Consider the following 20764-nt stretch of genomic DNA (forward strand, 5'->3'; position numbering starts at 1 on the left):
TAGAGAAGGAATGTTTGGCGATAAGGTGGGCCGTTCTTACTCTTCGCTATTACTTCCTGGGCAGGGAATTCGTCCTCTGTTCAGATCATGCTCCTCAGGGGGCTGCAGGCCAGACGGCTCCCCGGCCTGAGGTGGGCGGTGGGGGTATGTGGAGAGGTAAGCATGATCGAACACCCAATAAAGGGGGAGAGCATGCTCAGAGCCCGGCGGCTAATCAGCAGGCCAATCAGAAATAATAAGCAACACCTGTTTATATATATATATATATATATATGTAACCCAGGTTACTAGTGGGTAGTATACAGCAATAGAGCAAATAGAAATATAAGGAAAAAACATTGGCAGAATACTTGATTAAATAATATACATTAAAATTATTTACTTATATAAATAATTTACAATAGAGTATTATACAGCATTCAAGGGAATAGTGCTTTAGAATGACATTATCGTGCCTTACACTATAGCAGCAGATCAGCTTTCCAAACAATAACAAATCTCGCTTGTCTGTTAGCTTGTGTTTACCGTTGCTATGGTGATTCAAGGTTCGCAAGGGAAAGCAGAGATGTAAGTTGTTATATTAATAACAGTAATATAACTATTAGATTTACATCTTTTAATGTTTTAATGCGTATTAACTGTGAAAATTGACCATTAAAAAGATGCTGACATGATTTCAATCATATATTTTTAATGAAGGATTGAGAGAGGAAAAAAACAAGATTTGTCTCTGAGAGTGAAATCTGCACATGAGTGCCACCTGGAGTTTTCCTATTTGTTTCGTTTTGATTTTGAATGATTTCCTTGGTGAGTTCGTTTTTTTTTTAATTATCATTGTATTCATTATAACATGATTTAAACTAGTGTCGAAAAATGTGTTTTATTAATTAACCATTTGTTTGGTCTAAAAAAAACTCAAAGTATTATACAGAGTATTATACAAGTAATTGTGTAAAGTTTAAGTGAGAAAAGTTTAAGTAAAATGCTGTCATTTGTAAAAAGAAAATGCCAAATAGGAGAGAGAAATAGGAAAAACACAGAAATTCAGCAGAGAGAAGCATATACATGGTTATTTACTGTTGCTGTTTATTTAGAAATGTGTTTAGCTGAGATAATGCATACACTGTAAAGTGCTAATGGTTTCTTTGGCTTTGTGTTTTCAAGGCCAGGTTTTTTTTTTTTTTCCTTGGTTTTGTTCGTTTGTGCATCTTTTTCTGGTTTTTCATCGGTGAGATGTTCTATTGACGTCAGTTGCTGGATGTGATCTGCTCTGGATTCGAATTAATTGAAGTTTGAACTCTTTTCTGGATTTGAATTGTCTCAACTTCCATCGGTGCGTGTCTAATTGTGGAGTTGGACTGGCGAGCCTCCCATTGAGTGGATTCTTTGGATACACCTGTTGAAAAGATACAAAGTAAAACCTATTCAGCGTCATGGTAGGAGTGTAAATTTACAACACACTCACAAGTACAACATCCTGGATCTCTGGAACTGAATTTGCAACCTAGTTGTTTTGCAAAAGAATCTTTTTGAAAGTTTATCACCTTTACTGGACTTTTGGGACATTTTGAAATGTTTTAAGTGAATGTTTTATTTTTATTTTATTTGTACATTGTTCCTTTAGAGTATTCATTCGTTGAAATTTTTGAAGCTTTATAGAGAGAAGTTAATTGTTTTAAGAAGGGAAATCTTGATTATATGTTAAATAATAATACAATTTTAATATTGTATTATTAACTTACACTTACAAACCTTTAATATAGTATTGATATTAGTATATTATTATTATATTATTGTTATAATAGTAACCAAAATATAATATTAGCCCTTAACAATAGAAAAACTGAAAAATAACATAATATTAACTTACCTTATTAGTGATATAGCCATAAAACCCTGTGAAGAAAGAGAAGTGTTATTAGAAAGTGTAAATAAGATTGAGGTCATTAGATAAGTGTGAAAAAAACCTAGAATTTGTTTTATTTATTTTTATTTATTTATTTTTATATTTCTGTGAACATTTTACAATACAATCTTTTATTATTCTTACCTCTGTGTCCGAGTCCTTCACTGTTGTTGTATCTTCTCTCTCTTTGGAGGAATTTAGACTTCTGAGCATCTGGTCCATTGATTAAAAGCTTATAATACATTTGTGTATCGAGGGTTACATACCAAAAAGTGGCGAGAGCCAGCCAGGAGAGAGATTGCAACAACAGTGTCTAATTACAGTATTCGAGTTCACTATAAATATTACAAATCGGAGAGAACTTTAACGTCATGGATATCATAGAAAAAGAGAATGCAAATATCTCAAAAGCAGTAATTGTGGGTGTAATGACACTGACTGAGACAGACTCAGATTTAGAGTCATGGCTTTTAAGATATGGTAGTATTAACCGACATCTTCTCATTGATGACCCTGACTGTGAGTTTCATCGACATGCTATCATAGAGTTTACACATAACTCCGCGATGAAAACATTGATGCCTCTTTTGCCTTTAACTGTAGTTAGTATGTCAAACCCAAGTACCACTTTTATGGTACGTGCTTTAAGCTGCATCTACCCCCATATTGCTACTAATGGATATCTGGAGGAATTGCAAAACATTGCTAGTTTTAGTGGGAAATCCATTGAGGAAGTACTCCAAACAGAGTTACTGAAAATTAAATTTGGTCCTTCTCATGCTGAGTCACTACCTGTTTTGGATAAAAAGCTTGAATTTCCAAATGCAGCACGTTCTCAAATACTTGATCGTAGCCCAGTCAGTTCACCAAATAGACTGCTGTCCCCAGTCATATCACAAAGTATGATTACTGAACAAACAGCTTTTCCTACATCTAGAATTTCACCATTTCATGAAGTTGAGTCAACAAATTCAAAAAACCTGTCCAAGGAAAGCCTTAACCATAGAAGTACTAAACCCACAGTAACAGTGTCATCCCATCCAGCACTTACCATGGATATAATTGATCCTCCTAGCGTGCAAAAGGTAGTAGTTGAGCACATTGTCCGCACAAATGAGACAGCTCCAATGCACCATACCTCTTTTCGCCTCCGATCTTTCTCTGGAAAAATTCCTAGACCTGTTAATGAGCCAGATTTTGACACTTGGCGTGCCAGTGTTGATCTCCTACTGACAGATCCTTCTATATCTGACTTAAATCGAGCCAGAAGAATCATAGACAGTCTGCTTCCCCCTGCTGCAGATATTGTTAAACATGTCCCACCAAACAGTTTACCTGCAGTATATCTAGAATTGCTGGAGTCTGTATATGGCTCTGTAGAAGATGGAGATGAGTTATAAGCCAGATTTATGAATAGCTTCCAAAACAATGGTGAGAAGCCTTCAACTTACCTGCACAGATTACAAGTTCTCTTAAGCACAGCTATTCGACGAGGTGGGATATTTGAAGAAGAGAGAAACCGATATCTTCTAAAGCAGTTTTGTCGCGGCTGTTGGGACAGTTCCCTCATTGCTGACCTTCAATTAGAAAGGAGAAAAGCCACTCCTCCTTCATTTGCAGAATTAGTAGTTCTTATCCGTACAGAAGAAGACAAAAATGCCTCTAAAGAAGAAAGAATGAGAAAACATTTAGGGCTAAATAAACACTATCCTGCCCTCTCGAAATTCAGACTGTCAGCTCACCAGATATCTGCCCACCAATGTGAAACGCAGGATGATCAAACTGACACATCTCTCGCAAAGCAAGTGTGTGAACTCCAAACTCAAGTTGTTGCACTGCAAAACCATTCAAGCCAGAAAGAAAAGAAAAAAAATGCAAAACCAGATGAAGTGAGTGAGCTGAGAAATGTTGTCACTGAGTTACAAGCACAGATTACAGCCATGCAAACTACAGCCACTCCAAAAATTAAAAGTGATGTAGAAGCAACTGAAATTGCTGACTTAAAGAGACAGATTGCTGATTTAAAGGTTCAACTGACTGCCCCTGATATGTATAGAAACCGCACCAGAAACTTGCTGCCTGAACCTAGAGCAACAGATTGTTACAGAGCTAGTAAACTACCTGAAAGTAGACCTCGTCCGGGGTATTGTTTTAGATGTGCGGAAGATGGTCATCTTGCCAGCAGCTGTAGTAATGCTCCTGACCCTACTAAAGTTGCTGAGAAAAAGCGCAAGTTAAGGGAGCGACAAGCCCAGTGGGATACCCAACAAGTAGCAATCATGAATCCTTTAAACTGAGGATGGTCTCTGTAGAGGGGCATACAGAGACTAAAAGAAATAATAATTGCCCTGAGAAACGTAAACAATTGTTCAACCAAAATGCGTGTGACGCACCCCCTTTGAGAAATTTACCAAGAGGATTAGTGGGAGTGAAGTGTACTGCCCAAATAACTGTTGGTAATAAAAGAGTTTCCTGCCTTCTGGACACAGGGTCCCAAGTAACTACTGTTCCCTGGTCATTTTATCAAGAGAATTTATCAAATTGTCCACTTAAATCATTGGATAACTTGCTGGAAGTGGAAGGGGCAAATGGTCAAACAGTGCCTTATCTTGGATATGTGGAACTGACTCTTAAGTTTCCCAGAGAGTTCCTTGGAACAGAGACAGAAGTGCCCACTTTAGCCCTTGTAGTCCCAGATTTGATGAACACTCCCCAAGTTCTAATTGGCACAAATTCATTAGATGCTCTTTACAGTAACTATGTCCAACAATCTGCTTCCTTTCCTCAATCTAACTTCCATGGTTACCGTGCAGTACAAAAAGTTTTAGAAGCAAGATACAAACAAGCAAGTGCTGATGTAGTGGGCTGTATCAAATTCAAGGGACATGTTCCAGAGGTAGTACCTGCAGGATGTACAGTGGTTCTTGATGGACATGTTTTAGTTAATTGTCCTCATGTATGGAAATGTGTAGCTCTAGAGTCACCAACTTCACCCGCTTTACCTGGTGGTTTGCTAGTTGCCAGCTGTTTGCATTCCTTACCCAGCAAAAGGCATCAACAGTTACCAGTTGTGTTACGGAATGAAACTCAGACCGACATTACCATCTATCCCAGAACTATAATTGCTGAAATGCGGGCAGTCCAAGAAGTAATAAAGAGTGGGCAAGTAAATTCCAGCACTGTGAATAAAGAACTTTCTGCTGGTTCCAATCTCAAATTTGACTTTGAAAATTCCCCATTGACACCTGAATGGAAGAAACGAATAATGGATCAATTAAATTCCATGCCTGAAGTCTTCGCCTTGCATGACTTAGATTATGGACATACAAACAAAGTCACTCACCGAATAAAGCTTAATGATGAGACTCCTTTCAAACACAGACCTCGACCCATACATCCTCAGGACATTGATGCAGTACGAAAACATTTGCAAGACTTGTTAGCAGCTGGAATTATCCGAGAGTCAGAATCCCCCTTTGCCTCCCCCATAGTAGTTGTAAGAAAGAAAGACAATTCTGTACGTCTTTGCATTGACTTCAGAAAGCTGAACTCACAAACCATTAAAGATGCATATGCCCTGCCAAATCTGGAAGAGGTCTTTTCAGCACTAACTGGTTCGAAATGGTTTTCTGTCCTTGACTTAAAATCAGGATATTATCAGATTGAGATGGAGGAAGCTGACAAAAGTAAAACTGCCTTTGTGTGTCCCTTGGGGTTCTGGGAGTTCAATAGGATGCCCCAAGGCATTACCAATGCCCCAAGTACGTTTCAAAGGCTGATGAAAAGATGCATGGGTGACTTGAATAGGAAAGAGGTGTTGGTCTTCATCGATGATCTGATCATTTTCTCTGAAAGTTTAGAAGAGCATGAATCAAGGCTGATGCATGTTTTGAAAAGGCTCAAAGAATATGGACTGAAGCTATCGCCTGAAAAGTGCAAGTTTTTCCAGACTTCTGTTCGATACCTTGGTCATATTGTATCAGAAAATGGAGTGGAGACTGATCCAGTGAAAATTGAGGCCCTAAAAACCTGGCCAAGACCTAGAAATCTCAAAGAATTAAGATCTTTTCTGGGATTTTCTGGATACTATAGAAGGTTCATTCAGGATTATTCCAAGATAATCAAACCCCTTAATGACCTCACAGTAGGGTATCCACCTCTTCAAAAACGTCACCTACAAGAGAACAAGAATAAGCAATATCTGGACCCCAAAAAGGAATTCGGAGACAGATGGAATCAGCCCTGTCAACAGGCCTTTGACATGATTATTGAGAAACTCACCTCTGCACCTGTTCTGGGATTTGCAGACCCAAAGCTTCCTTATGTTCTGCATACTGACGCCAGTACCACTGGGCTTGGGGCAGCCTTATACCAGAAACAAGAGGGACAAATGCGGGTCATTGCTTTTGCAAGCAGAGGGTTGACAAGAAGTGAAACCCGGTATCCAGCTCACAAGCTAGAATTTCTAGCTCTTAAATGGGCAGTCACATCTAAATTCAGTGACTATTTGTATGGAACAGAATTTGTGGTCGTAACTGATAGCAACCCTTTAACTTACATCCTGACATCTGCAAAGCTTGACGCTACCAGTTATCGCTGGTTGTCAAGTCTGTCCACTTATAATTTCAAGCTCCAGTATAGGGCTGGAAGTCAAAACTGTGATGCAGATGGCCTTTCAAGACGACCACATGGTGAACTTTTAGATGACCCTGCATCTCAGAAAGAGAGAGAGAGAATTAAACAGTTTACCCTTCATCATTTAGATGAATTTGGAGTTGAAGATTCTCTTATCCTCCCAGAGGCCATAAAAGCCATCTGTGATCGACATCAGATTGGAAATTTCTCAGATAAATGCAAATTTTCCAACCCTTCCATTGCCCTTGTTGAGTCCTTAGCCCTGCATGCAGATGTATTACCAAATGAGTTTGAACAAGAAAATGAGCATGGTCTTCCAGTCATTCCTTACCTGTCCAACGAAGAGTTAAAGAGACAGCAGAGAATGGATCCTGATCTCAAATTCATTATCGATTGTTTACAGCGGAATGAAAAACCTTCTAGTTCAAAAGACCAGTCGCTTGCTGTTACTCTGTGGATAAGGGAATGGAACAGATTAGAATTAAGGGATGGATTGCTTTATAGGAAGAAGCAAGATCAGGAAAGCACTCACTATCAATTAGCCTTACCTGTAGCTTTACGTGGAACAGTGTTGAAGAGTCTCCATAATGATATGGGACACATGGGCATGGAGAGGACACTTGACCTTGTCAGGACCAGATTCTTTTGGCCAAAAATGTCATCATCTGTGGAAGAGAAAATTAAGACATGTGAGAGATGTGTATGTAGAAAAGCCTTTCCTGAAAAAGCAGCTGAAATGATGAACATCAAGACTACCAGACCATTGGAGTTGGTCTGTATGGACTTCTTGTCTTTAGAGCCAGATCAGAGTAACACCAAAGATATATTAGTTATTACAGATCACTTCACCAAATATGCGGTGGCTGTGCCTACCAGAAACCAGAAGGCGCAGACTGTGGCTAGATGTTTATGGGAAAACTTTCTAGTACATTATGGATTTCCAGAAAGACTGCACAGTGATCAAGGACGAGATTTTGAGTCAAGCCTCATCAAAGAGCTATGTCTCGTCGCAGGTATACACAAAGTGAGAACTACTCCTTACCACCCAAGAGGAAATCCAGTGGAGAGATTCAATAGGACCCTTCTCCAAATGTTGGGTACTCTTGAAAACAAAAAGAAGTCATGCTGGAAGGAGTTTGTCAAGCCTTTGGTGCATGCCTACAATTGCACTCGAAATGATGTAACAGGATACACTCCCTATGAACTTATGTTTGGTAGACAGCCCAGGCTGCCAGTCGACTTAGCCTTTGGGTTACCTGTGGATCGTTCTACCAAATCCCACTCTCAGTATGTAAAAGATCTGAAAGAAGGTTTAAGAGAGAGCTATGAAATTGCCATCAAAAACTCTGCAAAAGTAGCCCAACGTAACAAGCGCAGATTTGACAAACATGTGGTTGTTTCTACTCTTGACGTGGGAGATAAAGTCCTCGTGCGAAATTTGAGGCTAAGAGGAAAGAACAAACTGGCAGACAAATGGGAACCAGATGTCTATGTAGTTATCCGTAAAGCTGGAGATCTCCCAGTGTATGTAGTCCAGCCTGACGGAAAGACTGGTCCAGTTCGAACTTTACACAGAGACTTACTTCGACCTTGTGGATATTTGTCTGAAAATGATATTGAAGAAATGAGTCCTCCAAATGTTCAACGTAAGCCCAGAACCAGGTCTAGCTCTGCTCTAGAATTTGCTCCCAAAGAACATCAAATGAGTGATCAGTCAGAATCTGAGGATGACTCTCTATATATTAGAAATGCAGGACGCCAGTTGGAATCCATTACTACGACTGTGTTACCTTCATCACAAAGTCCAGTGCTTGTAAGGAACTTACCTGGCATAGAGCCCATTGAACCACTCCCTGTCGTGGTGAACCCTGAAAAAGAAACCTTACCTGATTCCAGACTAGAAGAAGACTTAACAGAGAATCAAAGAGATGATGTCAATGAGAATTTCTTACCTGTGCTGAACCCTGCTGATATTGACCCCAAAGAAATTGAACCTGAAAGAAGTGGAAATAGTGTTGAACTACAGATCCATAGAAGGGCGCTTGAATTAGATCCTGTTGATGTATCCCATTCTAATGATCAAAATCCACATGTCAAAAATGTTTCAAGTAACCAGCCAATAGTGGATGAAGACCTAGATACCAGTGGCCCTAGACGCTCAAAAAGGCAATGTAGACCTCCTAATAAGCTTGAGTATCATAAACTAGGAAATCCCTTGACACTAGTCATTCAGTCCTTACTACAAGGTCTGAGTTCTGCCTTTACCACATCGTTAGAAGAACCCATACTCACTAGAGATCAGCCCTTTGTTGTGCCAGACCCTTTTCCAATTGCAGTGACAACCCAACCCCGTACATGCCCGAGGACGTGCCTGAATTCAGGGGGGGAATGTGTAACCCAGGTTACTAGTGGGTAGTATACAGCAATAGAGCAAATAGAAATATAAGGAAAAAAACATTGGCAGAATACTTGATTAAATAATATACATTAAAATTATTTACTTATATAAATAATTTACAATAGAGTATTATACAGCATTCAAGGGAATAGTGCTTTAGAATGACATTATCGTGCCTTACACTATAGCAGCAGATCAGCTTTCCAAACAATAACAAATCTCGCTTGTCTGTTAGCTTGTGTTTACCGTTGCTATGGTGATTCAAGGTTCGCAAGGGAAAGCAGAGATGTAAGTTGTTATATTAATAACAGTAATATAACTATTAGATTTACATCTTTTAATGTTTTAATGCGTATTAACTGTGAAAATTGACCATTAAAAAGATGCTGACATGTTTTCAATCATATATTTTTAATGAAGGATTGAGAGAGGAAAAAAACAAGATTTGTCTCTGAGAGTGAAATCTGCACACGAGTGCCACCTGGAGTTCTCCTATTTGTTTCGTTTTGATTTTGAATGATTTCCTTGGTGAGTTCGTTTTTTTTTTAATTATCATTGTATTCATTATAACATGATTTAAACTAGTGTCGAAAAATGTGTTTTATTAATTCACCATTTGTTTGGTCTAGTAAAAACTCAAAGTATTATACAGAGTATTATACAAGTAATTGTGTAAAGTTTAAGTGAGAAAAGTTTAAGTAAAATGCTGTCATTTGTAAAAAGAAAATGCCAAATAGGAGAGAGAAATAGGAAAAACACAGAAATTCAGCAGAGAGAAGCATATACATGGTTATTTACTGTTGCTGTTTATTTAGAAATGTGTTTAGCTGAGATAATGCATACACTGTAAAATGCTAATGGTTTCTTTGGCCTTGTGTTTTCAAGGCCAGGTTTTTTTTTTCTTTTCCTTGGTTTTGTTCGTTTGTGCATCTTTTTCTGGTTTTTCATCGGTGAGATGTTCTATTGACGTCAGTTGCTGGATGTGATCTGCTCTGGATTCGAATTAATTGAAGTTTGAACTCTTTTCTGGATTTGAATTGTCTCAACTTCCATCGGTGCGTGTCTAATTGTGGAGTTGGACTGGCGAGCCTCCCATTGAGTGGATTCTTTGGATACACCTGTTGAAAAGATACAAAGTAAAACCTATTCAGCGTCATGGTAGGAGTGTAAATTTACAACACACTCACAAGTACAACATCCTGGATCTCTGGAACTGAATTTGCAACCTAGTTGTTTTGCAAAAGAATCTTTTTGAAAGTTTATCACCTTTACTGGACTTTTGGGACATTTTGAAATGTTATAAGTGAATGTTTTATTTTTATTTTATTTGTACATTGTTCCTTTAGAGTATTCATTCGTTGAAATTTTTGAAGCTTTATAGAGAGAAGTTAATTGTTTTAAGAAAGGAAATCTTGATTATATGTTAAATAATAATACAATTTTAATATTGTATTATTAACTTACACTTACAAACCTTTAATATAGTATTGATATTAGTATATTATTATTATATTATTGTTATAATAGTAACCAAAATATAATATTAGCCCTTAACAATAGAAAAACTGAAAAATAACATAATATTAACTTACCTTATTAGTGATATAGCCATAAAACCCTGTGAAGAAAGAGAAGAGTTATTAGAAAGTGTAAATAAGATTGAGGTCATTAGATAAGTGTGAAAAAAACCTAGAATTTGTTTTATTTATTTTTATTTATTTATTTTTATTTTTTTTATATTTCTGTGAACATTTTACAATACAATCTTTTATTATTCTTACCTCTGTGTCCGAGTCCTTCACTGTTGTTGTATCTTCTCTCTCTTTGGAGGAATTTAGACTTCTGAGCATCTGGTCCATTGATTAAAAGCTTATAATACATTTGTGTATCGAGGGTTACATATATATATATATATATATATATATATATATATATATATATATATATATATATATATATATATATATATAAATAGACAATACATAATAGACATTATACAGTTAAACCATGTTGTATTACTTTTATTTGTTTATTAAATTAAATGCAAATTGAATCTCAATCTAAACATCAGTCAAAAGATTGCAATTAGACATTTCCCCCAAATTGCACAGCCCCTATCGTCAATCTACAGTATTCAATTGTCAATTAAAATGTAGCCCTTCCAGTAACTCAGTGTATTAAGAGGTCACAGTATGTTAGACTCGGACTTTAAATATCAGGCGTTAAGTGCTCTAATTGCCCGCAGACATACTGGCGCAGCAGTGAGGCGCGGCAAATCTGTGTTAATGATGTGTGGGGCTGCTAGATATCCCTCATTTATACATTCAGCCAGGAATCACTCAGCTGAAATATTAGTGGGTCTTGGCCATCCGTCTTTACAGACCACTGGAAGCTGGAATTATGGGCTTATCAAGTTCAAGTGATCTCCTTTATTAGTATGACACGTGTAATTGTGTGTGAACCTGGTGCAGTGATACGATGAGGCAAATCTTGAAATCCTTGAACCTCCCCTTAAGTGCCTTGAAAAGAATGGCTTTGTTTGATGTGATGTTATTTCAAGTGAAACATGAAGGTAAAGTGGAAAGTTTGAGTAGTAGTGGGTCAGGCCCACACATAATTTGCATTAACAAAAATCTCGAAATCTTGCTAAGTAGATTCTGTCTTGTCTTGCTCATGATAACCACAATCTATAATGACTATGAGAAGTCAGTCTGACCATTTCTCACATTTAAAATACAGCATTCAGTTTGATTCAAATAGACAGATATTGCAATGATGATTATTGACAACAGCCGCTCGTTAACCAATATTAGAAATATTACCGGTTAACTGGTCAGATTGATAACAAATTATTATTTCATTAGAAAACAAATTATGTGTCTATTTTGTGTCTGACTCTTTAAATATTGCATTTTGAAATACGGATTAATTTTAACATGCAAACATACTAACAACTGAACAATAACATATATTTGTTTCTTAATTAGATTGTTTCTTAGATATTTTTTACTTAAATGACAAACTTAGATTACAAAATGAAAACACTGACTGAATCCTTTTTAAGAACCGGCATATAGGCCTTTTTTCTATCATATGTTTTTTTTTGTTTTTTTTTTTTACGGCAAATAAAAGTAGCAGGCTAACTCGCTCCACAGAAAATAGGCTTATGAGTTTAATTACTTCTCTGCTATAATTCTTGTATCACAAGCCTCTGTCCAGATTTATAATAAAAGTTATTAAAGATAATGTCTTGAGCATCTGATTTTACCCTGGAGCTTGTGTTAATTTTTTTCTTATCTTACTGGCAGTTCATGTGTGCCAGGCGTAAAAGTGGCATTTTTAAAGAAACACCTCATGCTGTTTTTTTTGTTTGTTTTTTTGTTTTTATGTGCTGGTTTAAAAACTTTTCCACCAATCAGATTGACACTTTTGTTCATGTGCCTGGAGTTGCTGGTGTAACAGTAAACACCACTTTGAGGCACTCAAGCACACACTAGTAAAGGTGATTTCAGTTTCATTTTTTATTCAATGAATAAGATGATGCACTGAGGCAAGATTACTGCTTTTTCCAGTAATGTCTGAACACAAAGAGCTGTAGAACCGCAACTACAATATTGTCAATAGGAGTGGAGAGTAGCAAATAGGATTTGATGGTGAGTTTCATTTTACATTTCTTTTATGACTTGCAAGTTTATTAAACACTATATAATGCCAGAGGGTGATTTTGCGTGTTCACTCTGCTCAACTCAGATGAAAATTGCCTGGGTTAGAATGCAGAAAAACACCCCAAAAAACACTGATGATAAACGTGAGCAAAAAAGCATCACGATGTGTATGAGCCTTAACTGTGTGTAAAAGACTTAGTTTTGAATGCCCTAGTTGCATGTTTGCTGACTGTGTCTATATGTGCGAGGGCAATGCATTTTCTCCTTGGTAACGCACACACGCACGCACAAACACACACACACACACACACACACACACACACACACACACACACACACACACACACACAGAGTGTTTCAGTGTAGCTGTTATTGCAGTTCCTTCCCTCTTGTTATGACTAATAAACCTGTAGGAGTTCAGATCAAAACTACAATTTGTTATGTTCTTAAATTTGTGTTTTGAAGAGTTTAAAGCAGGGATGTCGAAATCAGTTCCAGGAGGGCTGCAGCTCAGCAGTTTACATTTAACCCTACCTGATTACACCTGATCAAACTAATTGAGTCATTCAGGCTTGTTTAAAACCTATGGGCAAGTTGAAGCAAGGTTTGAACTAAACTCTGCAGGGTTGCAGTTTGACAGTCCTGGCTTTAGATGAACCCTGAATGCTGGATTACACATGAATAAATTACATAGTTCAGCTGCATTTTGTAAGGGTTGGGAAACTTCAGATACTAGAGAGAATTTGATTGGTCAGAAGATCTGATGAGATACAAATATAGAACAGGTTTATTGTTAGGATACTTTATTTTATACCAGTTGGTAAAATAGACTTCATCAGGCAAAGCAGCTTACATATCCAAGCACTCTCTCAAACTTTATGGGGAGGCTGAACAAATGATAATAATAAATGTTTACAAAGCGCTGTAATAGTTTTGAATATCATGATCAATATCATGATTTTTTTTTATAAATTGATAAAATATTGATGTCTGTTGTGCAGCAAGTCCAGAGACTGTTGTGTACACTATGATTTTAATCAGGGCTTGACATTAACTTTTTTGATCACCAGCTAGTGTGGCTAGTAGTTTTCCAACATTTATAGGCACTCGCCATTTTCACTAGCCACAATTTTGTTGTTAAGAAAATACATTTTATATGCATAAATATGACTTTGACATGCTAAAATTGCTTGAATATAGATTTTGTGTAATGTCCACATGCCTCATCATTCATTTCACTTTTTGTGTGTGTTGTGTATGAACTTGTTCAGTGAGCATGAGCACATGGGTCATGGTTTCATAATGTTGTATTACAATTCGTTTTTATTTCACATGACTTTTCAGGGCTCAAATGATTTTCCAAATTTATCTCTAACTACAGTAAAAATAAATAAATAATTATTTTTAGCCACAAATTTGAAATAATGTGTAAAAACAAGCAAAATATGGCTGTATAGTATATTTTTTTATTTAACAAAACATTTCTTACAAAAAAAATAAAATAAATAAAAATAAATAAAATTTTTTAAAAATAACTATTGTCATGTATCTAAAAAATATGCACAATGATCTGTCCTGGCCAAAGGTCCCAGATGACCAGTTAACTACACATGAATGGGAAGTTAGTATCTTATATCCTGTTTGTAGTAAAGTTGGACAGTTTGTGGTTAATGTACAGCACCGGTCATTTCTCACCCTCCACTTCCTGCACTGTAAAAAACAAATAAATTGTGAATGTATTTTCATTTTACAGCAATTTTACCCGTATTTTCGGTTACGCACTTCATTGTGGGAGCAAGAAATCATACACATGGAGTCCTGCTTTTTGCTGTTCACAACATCACCACATTCCTCCAAAACTGAAGGAATCTTTTATTTATGCTCTTCTCTTTAATAATAATTGACAATAGTCTTGTTCCTGAGTCTAGCTATACAGTTTTTTCATTCTGAAATGTTTTACTTGTGAGGTAATTTTTTTATACTTTTTATTGAAAATATTTCAATTGACCTCACCATCATGGCGACCAGAGATTGCTTTAGTTGGGCTCTTTAACCTTTACTCTTCTACCTCAATATTTCTTTGGCTGTTGTAGCTGTGTTTCTGAAACTCATCAATTATAGCAAGAAAGGCAATGAGAAACTACACCGTGTGAACTTAATAGCAACATATATAATTTGTAATATTATATAAGTTAAGCCATAGAAAATTGTTTTATTTGAGAATTTTTAGAATGTGTTACAGTTTCCCATGGAGGTTCAACAAACAATTATCAAGAAATTAACAAGAAGTTAAAAATGTAATTAGTATCATCCACTAAATGTTGAGATCTTCAGTTGCACATTATGACACACGGACATCAAGAGCCAGGATATGAACCTCAACCATGGTTGCTAAAAAAAAAAAAAAAGCTGCTTCATTCATTCATGTGGCAAAGCATGCTGGGTGCCAGCATAGTACACAAATCCCAGCATGCATTGCAGCATGAAGATATTATGCACCTTAACCCTCTGGGGTCTGAGGGTGTTTTGGGGCTCTGGAGAAGTTTGGACATGCTCTGACATTTGTGTTGTTTTCAGTATGTTAAAAACATATTAATTGCTAAAGTGTGATAACACTGTAAAAAGCACAAGTTGAGCTACAATAATACCTAAGCAGAACGTTTGTATGTGTTTGTTTTTTTGAGAAAGAAATGTTTATGCGTAGTTAGTGAAAAACTAACATTTTGAAGCCACTAAAACAAGGCCTTGAAACACACAGAGAACATTTGTGCACAAGACTTTTGAGAACTGAATCTTGTAGTCTAGTGTTTTTTATCTTTGTGAATCATCTTGTTCACTTGCTCACAGAAAACAATATAATGAATTAAAATTTCTAAGTCACTTACTGTGACTTATGCAGTGAGTCACACCAGAGAAGACAAAGACCTGCATAATGAGCTGCATAATGAGCCATGAGACAGGCATGTGACTAAAGAGTTTCAAGAAAGAATCTGAGAAAAAAAAATAAGTTTATAGATTTTTTTGTTTGCAGTTTATTTAAAAAATAATTAACTATCACACAAAATAACTCGATACTAGTTAACCTAATAAACTTAGTTAACGCATAGGAATTTCAAACAGAACAGCACCTGTATTGTAAGCAAGTATTTATTTTTTAAATACACATATAATAATAATACATATAATATATATATATATATATATATATATATATATAGCATTACATTTTTCATTATATAGGCCTATGTTTATCATTATACGCTATACGTTATACACTTTGTATAGCAATGAAACTATAAGTGGCCTGTAAGGACATAAATCATAAAGGTTAGAATAAAAGACTTATGGACAGGAATTCTGTCCTTTGCTTGGTCTAGACGTTCTTCAAAATGCATGCGCTCCTCATCAGTGTCGCGCTCTTCCTCTAAGGAGAAAGTAAATTCTTTGTCGCTGTTTAGTACTGTGCTTTTTCACCGTGTAGCGTGCCATCATTCAAACAAAAATAAGTAACTATGATAAAGCTTGTCGTTTGATGCCATGTCTCGGGGAGCGTGTACATTATCACCTGGCTCCCTTCAGTTCATTTCCATATGAACTGCGCATTCACTGCGGGCGGGATCACGTTCGCTGTAATGAGGCCTTACTTGGAGCAAAGTCCTTACTTTTATATGGATTACATGAAAGGAGATTATTTGTTTTCGACTTGAATTGGTTAATGCAAAAGTAGACATATCAAGCTTTCTTTAGAAACATCTCACATGTTTCTTTGTCGAGTATTTGCTGAGTTTCAGTTCATTTTAATGACGTGTTTTTCCTGACACAGTCTAATGTTGCGCGCTTCTCATGTAGGCTGTTTGTAATATCGAAGCCTTGTGGGCGTGGTCGCGTTAACTCTAATGAGCTCAGACTGAGAAACTAGAAATAGCATTGGTTTGTCACGGTTGCAGGTTTGTGCGCTCTTCCGGAGTGTCTGTTTGATCATGTGGATTTGTTTTGTTTTTGTTCTCCACGTGTATCTGTTTTCATCACTAGTGATGAGGGCACTCAGCTAGCTTGATGAGTCCGCCAGCTGAGGCTCATATTCGTGCCTATATATGGGCGACGTTTTCTGTGCGTCTTTGTCAGTTTGTTACGTGTGCTTATGTGTGCTATCTGTCTGTGCTCAGGACCTGAGGAGTTTTTACTGGACCCTGTTTCCTGCCTGATTCCTGCCCTGTTTCTCCTAGTCCTAGCACCGCACTCATTCCTTGCTTTTATTTTGACTGTGTCAATAAATATTTATTTTGTTCACTCGCACTTGGATTCACCTGAACATTCTTTATTTGTGACAAAACGAACTGACCTTCACCATGGATCCAGCGAGTGCGTCACAGATTTCTGAGTTCCTCACAACCAGCAATGCCAGGATCGATCGCCAGGATGAAGCGTTGGCCACCACAGCACAGGCTATTCAGGCCCTGGTTGGTCAGGTTTAACTGCTGACAACTCAAGTACAACAGCTGGTTTCTGGAGCAGCTCAAGCGGATCCTGCACCAGCCCCGGAGGTGATGCCTGCGCCAGCGACTGCTAACGTTAGCCTCTCTGCTGAGCCTCGCCTTCCTCCTCCGACCTGCTATGCTGGAGAGCCTCACTTGTGTCGGTCCTTCCTGTCCAAATGCTCCCTGTATATCACCCTGCAGCCATCCTTGTTTTCGTCAGTGCAGTCCAAGGTGGTGTTTGTAATCACCCTCCTTTCAGGAAGAGCGGCTCAATGGGAACCCAAGGCATGGGAGAAAAAGTTACCATGCTGTTCATTGTTCGACCTGTTCTCCAAAGAACTCAAAAAGGTCTTTGATCGGGCCACCTCTGGGAGAGAAGCTGCCCGAGTCCTCGCTGAGCTCCGCCAGGGGAATCGGAGTGTGGCGGACTATTCAATCGAGTTCCGCACTTTGGCTGCTGAAAGCAGCTGGAACGCGGAGGCTCAATGGGACATGTTTCTACATGGTCTTTCAGATCGGCTCCAGGATGAGGTCTACTCTTTAGATCTGCCTAAGACTCTTGACGAATTAGTGGATCTGGCCATCCGGGTGGATTCCAGACTGCTCCGCCGTGAGAGTCGCTTGAGGCAAGGCAGGTTTCTGGATCCTGTTGCTGAGCTTCCGGTCTCTGCGGTTGCGCCGGAACTTGGTAACGCTGACCCGGAGCCCTTGGGCAGATCCTGCTTGTCCGTACAGGAGAAGTGCCATCGGAGAACTGAGGGACTCTGCCTTTACTGCGGTGGGGCGGGGCATCGGGTGGCTTCCTGTCCCGTAAAAGACAACACCCAACAGTAGGTAAGAGGTTACTAATGGGTGAAATCAGTTTGGACAAATCCTCTGCGGCGGCCACATTACTACCTGTCACCATAACATGGGGTTCCAGAAGCCAGAACACCCACGCCCTTGTCGATTCCGGGGCGGAGGGAAATTTCATAGACTCCAGTTTTGCTTTCAGTTTTAAACTTCCTGTTATAGCACTGTCACAACCCATTGCAGTACGCGCCCTCAGCCGACTTTCCCATCCCACTATCACTCACTCCACAAAACCCATAAAACTTATCATGTCTGGAAATCATGTTGAACACATTTAATTTTTTTTAACAGACTGTTCCAACACACCGGTGGTTTTAGGTCATCCTTTGTTGATTCTCCATAAGCCTCATATTAACTTTTGTTCTTAATACTATATTTTCGTGGAGTGAGAACTGTCATGAGTCTTGTCTTTCGTCTGCTGTTTCTTGTTCTGTGTTTCAGGAGGAGCGCATGGACCTGTTAAACGTGCCCAGTGAGTACCTCGACCTGAAGAGAGTGTTCAGTAAGTCTCGAGCTGCTTCTCTGCCTCCTCATCGTCCCTATGACTGTGCAATAGACTTATTGCCAGTTAGGTCTCCGCCTAAAAGGCAAGTTATACTCTCTTTCTATTCCTAAGAGGGAGGCCATGGAGAAATATATTTCTAATTTCTAGCGGCCAAGATCATACGGCCCTCTTCTTCACCGGCGGGGGCGGGGTTCTTTTTCGTGAAAAAAGAAGGATAAACCCTGCATAGACTATCGAGGGCTGAACAGCATCACGGTGAAGAATAGGTATCCTTTGCCGCTGATGTCTTCAGCTTTCGAGCGTCTGCAAGGGGCTTCGTTTTTCACGAAATTAGATCTCCGCAACGCATATCATTTGGTTCGCATGAAGAAATGCCATGAGTGGAAAACCGCATTCCTTAGCCCCAGGGGGCATTTTGAATATTATGTTCTACCTTTTGGGCTTTCTAATGCTCCTGCGGTTTTCCAAGCACTCGTAAATGACGTGTGGCGAGACATGATAGATCAGTTTATTTATGTCTACCTGGATGACATTCTGATTTTTTCTCGTTCTCTCCAGGAACATGTGCAGCACGTTAGGCGAGTGCTTCAGCGGCTGATTTTGTCACCGGTCTCCCGCCATCTGGTGGCAATATGGCTGTTTTGACCGTTGTGGACCTTTTCTCGGTTAAAGAGCCAACTAATGCAGATCCTGTCCTCCATCATGGTGACTTACACTGAACAACAAAAATGTCATTAAGTGCTTTTGGTAATGTGACAGAAATAAAGTCAAAGGTCAGTAATAAATTGAGCTCCTGATGTTTGTGGAGTTGTTTAATGATCTCTGCTGAGATCTTGATAAACTACATTTTTATTGTGTAATTTGTTTTATTTTTATTAATTATTATTTTATTTAGAGTTTTATTCTCAGTTGATATCATCTTTGGTATTGGTTGTGTTTATTTGTTTTTCTTTCCTTCAGTGATTCTGCTGTTAACAGTTGTTCATCAATAATTCACAATCCTCCTACAATTAGACAATCATCTGATTAACTTCATCACTGTGGAACGTATTTTTAACATAAATATTCTGTAAATTGAATTTACGAATGTAAAATGTAAAAAAAAAAAATGCAGATTACTGGCAACAACAGTTGCTGGTATTTTTTTCTGTAAAATTAATAGATTTTTTTTTAAAGAAGGAAATTTCGTAAAAAAAAAAAAACTGAGAATGTACTGGCAGAAAATTAGCAGTATATTTTTCTGTTTTGTTTACGGAAGTTTTACGGAATTTTTTTGTTTACTAAAGGAAGGAAATTCTATGGAAAAAAAAAAAACAAAGAACATACTGGCAAAAAATTACCAGCACATTCTCTGTTTTTTTTTTACGGATTTTTTTTTATACAGTGTGGGCGAAAATCAGCCCCCAGACCCCGCATCTGTCTGTAAAATAAGGGGGAGAGCAAAATTAGGAGAGTGCAATAGCAGCCCCCTGCAAAGTGCAGCTTTAACTTTGGTGTAAGTCTGTTGGTACTGCTCCAACCACTGGACGGTATCTGGTTTCCCCTTTTTAGTGAGATCAGATGAGGGAGTGGCGAGGGCTGATTATTCAGGGACAAACCGTCTATAATATCCCGCCAGCTCAAAAAACACCTCCTTTTTGGTCTTGAGCCTCGGGCAGGTTGCAATAGCTGCAGTTTTATCAATTTGTGGCTGCACCTGCCTATGACCCAATGGTAGGCCCAGATACCTCACCTCCACTCATCTAATTGCACACTTCCTTGGGTTAGTCGTGAGCCCGGCCTGCATTTGCTGCATATGCCACTGCCAGTCATTACTAAAGACAATAATATTGTCTAAGCAAGCAGCAGCATATGCTGAGTGACGGGCCAGTATTTTATCCATTAGGCGCTGAAACGTAGCCGGAGCTCCGAACAGCACGGAACGGAAGCGTTACGAACTGGTGTAATCCAAACGGCTTTGTGAAGGCAGTTTTCTCTCGGGATAATGGAGTTCAAGGGATCTGCCAATACCCCTTTTTTTAATCCAATGTCGAGTAATAGCGAGCAGCACCTAACCGGTGGAGAAACTCATCTAATCCGTGGTATTGGATACGCATCAAATTTTGATAGAGCATTTAATTTGAGATAATCCACGCAGAAACGGACCGTGCTGTCTGTCTTAGAAACCAAGACGATCGGGTTGGCCCTGTCACTGTGTGATTCTTCTACTTCTCCCATCTCCAGCATTTTTTCCATGTCTTCCTGAATCACTTTTTTTTGTGTTCAGGCAAGCGGTATGGGTGGGTCATAATGTCCATTCCTGGTTCAGTCTCGATATGGTGCTGA

General features: G+C 38.3%; 2 long non-coding RNA genes across 3 annotated transcripts; both read left to right on the forward strand.

The window, feature by feature from the left end:
- Nucleotides 1-517: 517 nt before the first annotated feature.
- On the forward strand, nucleotides 518-1627 carry LOC141376322 (uncharacterized). Its single transcript, XR_012386170.1, has 3 exons — nucleotides 518-567; nucleotides 700-807; nucleotides 1165-1627. It is a non-coding gene; the product is annotated as an uncharacterized lncRNA (long non-coding RNA).
- A 7550-nt stretch (nucleotides 1628-9177) lies between these two features.
- Nucleotides 9178-19282, forward strand: LOC141376321 (uncharacterized). Of its 2 annotated transcripts, XR_012386168.1 has the most exons (4): nucleotides 9178-9227; nucleotides 9360-9467; nucleotides 18376-18436; nucleotides 18998-19282. It is a non-coding gene; the product is annotated as an uncharacterized lncRNA (long non-coding RNA). The 2 variants fall into 2 exon arrangements; XR_012386169.1 differs by lacking the exons at nucleotides 18376-18436; nucleotides 18998-19282 and adding an exon at nucleotides 9825-10718 and having other exon boundaries at nucleotides 9190-9227.
- The last annotated feature ends 1482 nt before the right edge of the window (nucleotides 19283-20764 follow it).

Source organism: Danio rerio, chromosome 10, assembly GCF_049306965.1.
Source record: "Danio rerio strain Tuebingen ecotype United States chromosome 10, GRCz12tu, whole genome shotgun sequence".
NCBI classification, from domain to species: Eukaryota; Metazoa; Chordata; class Actinopteri; order Cypriniformes; family Danionidae; genus Danio; species Danio rerio.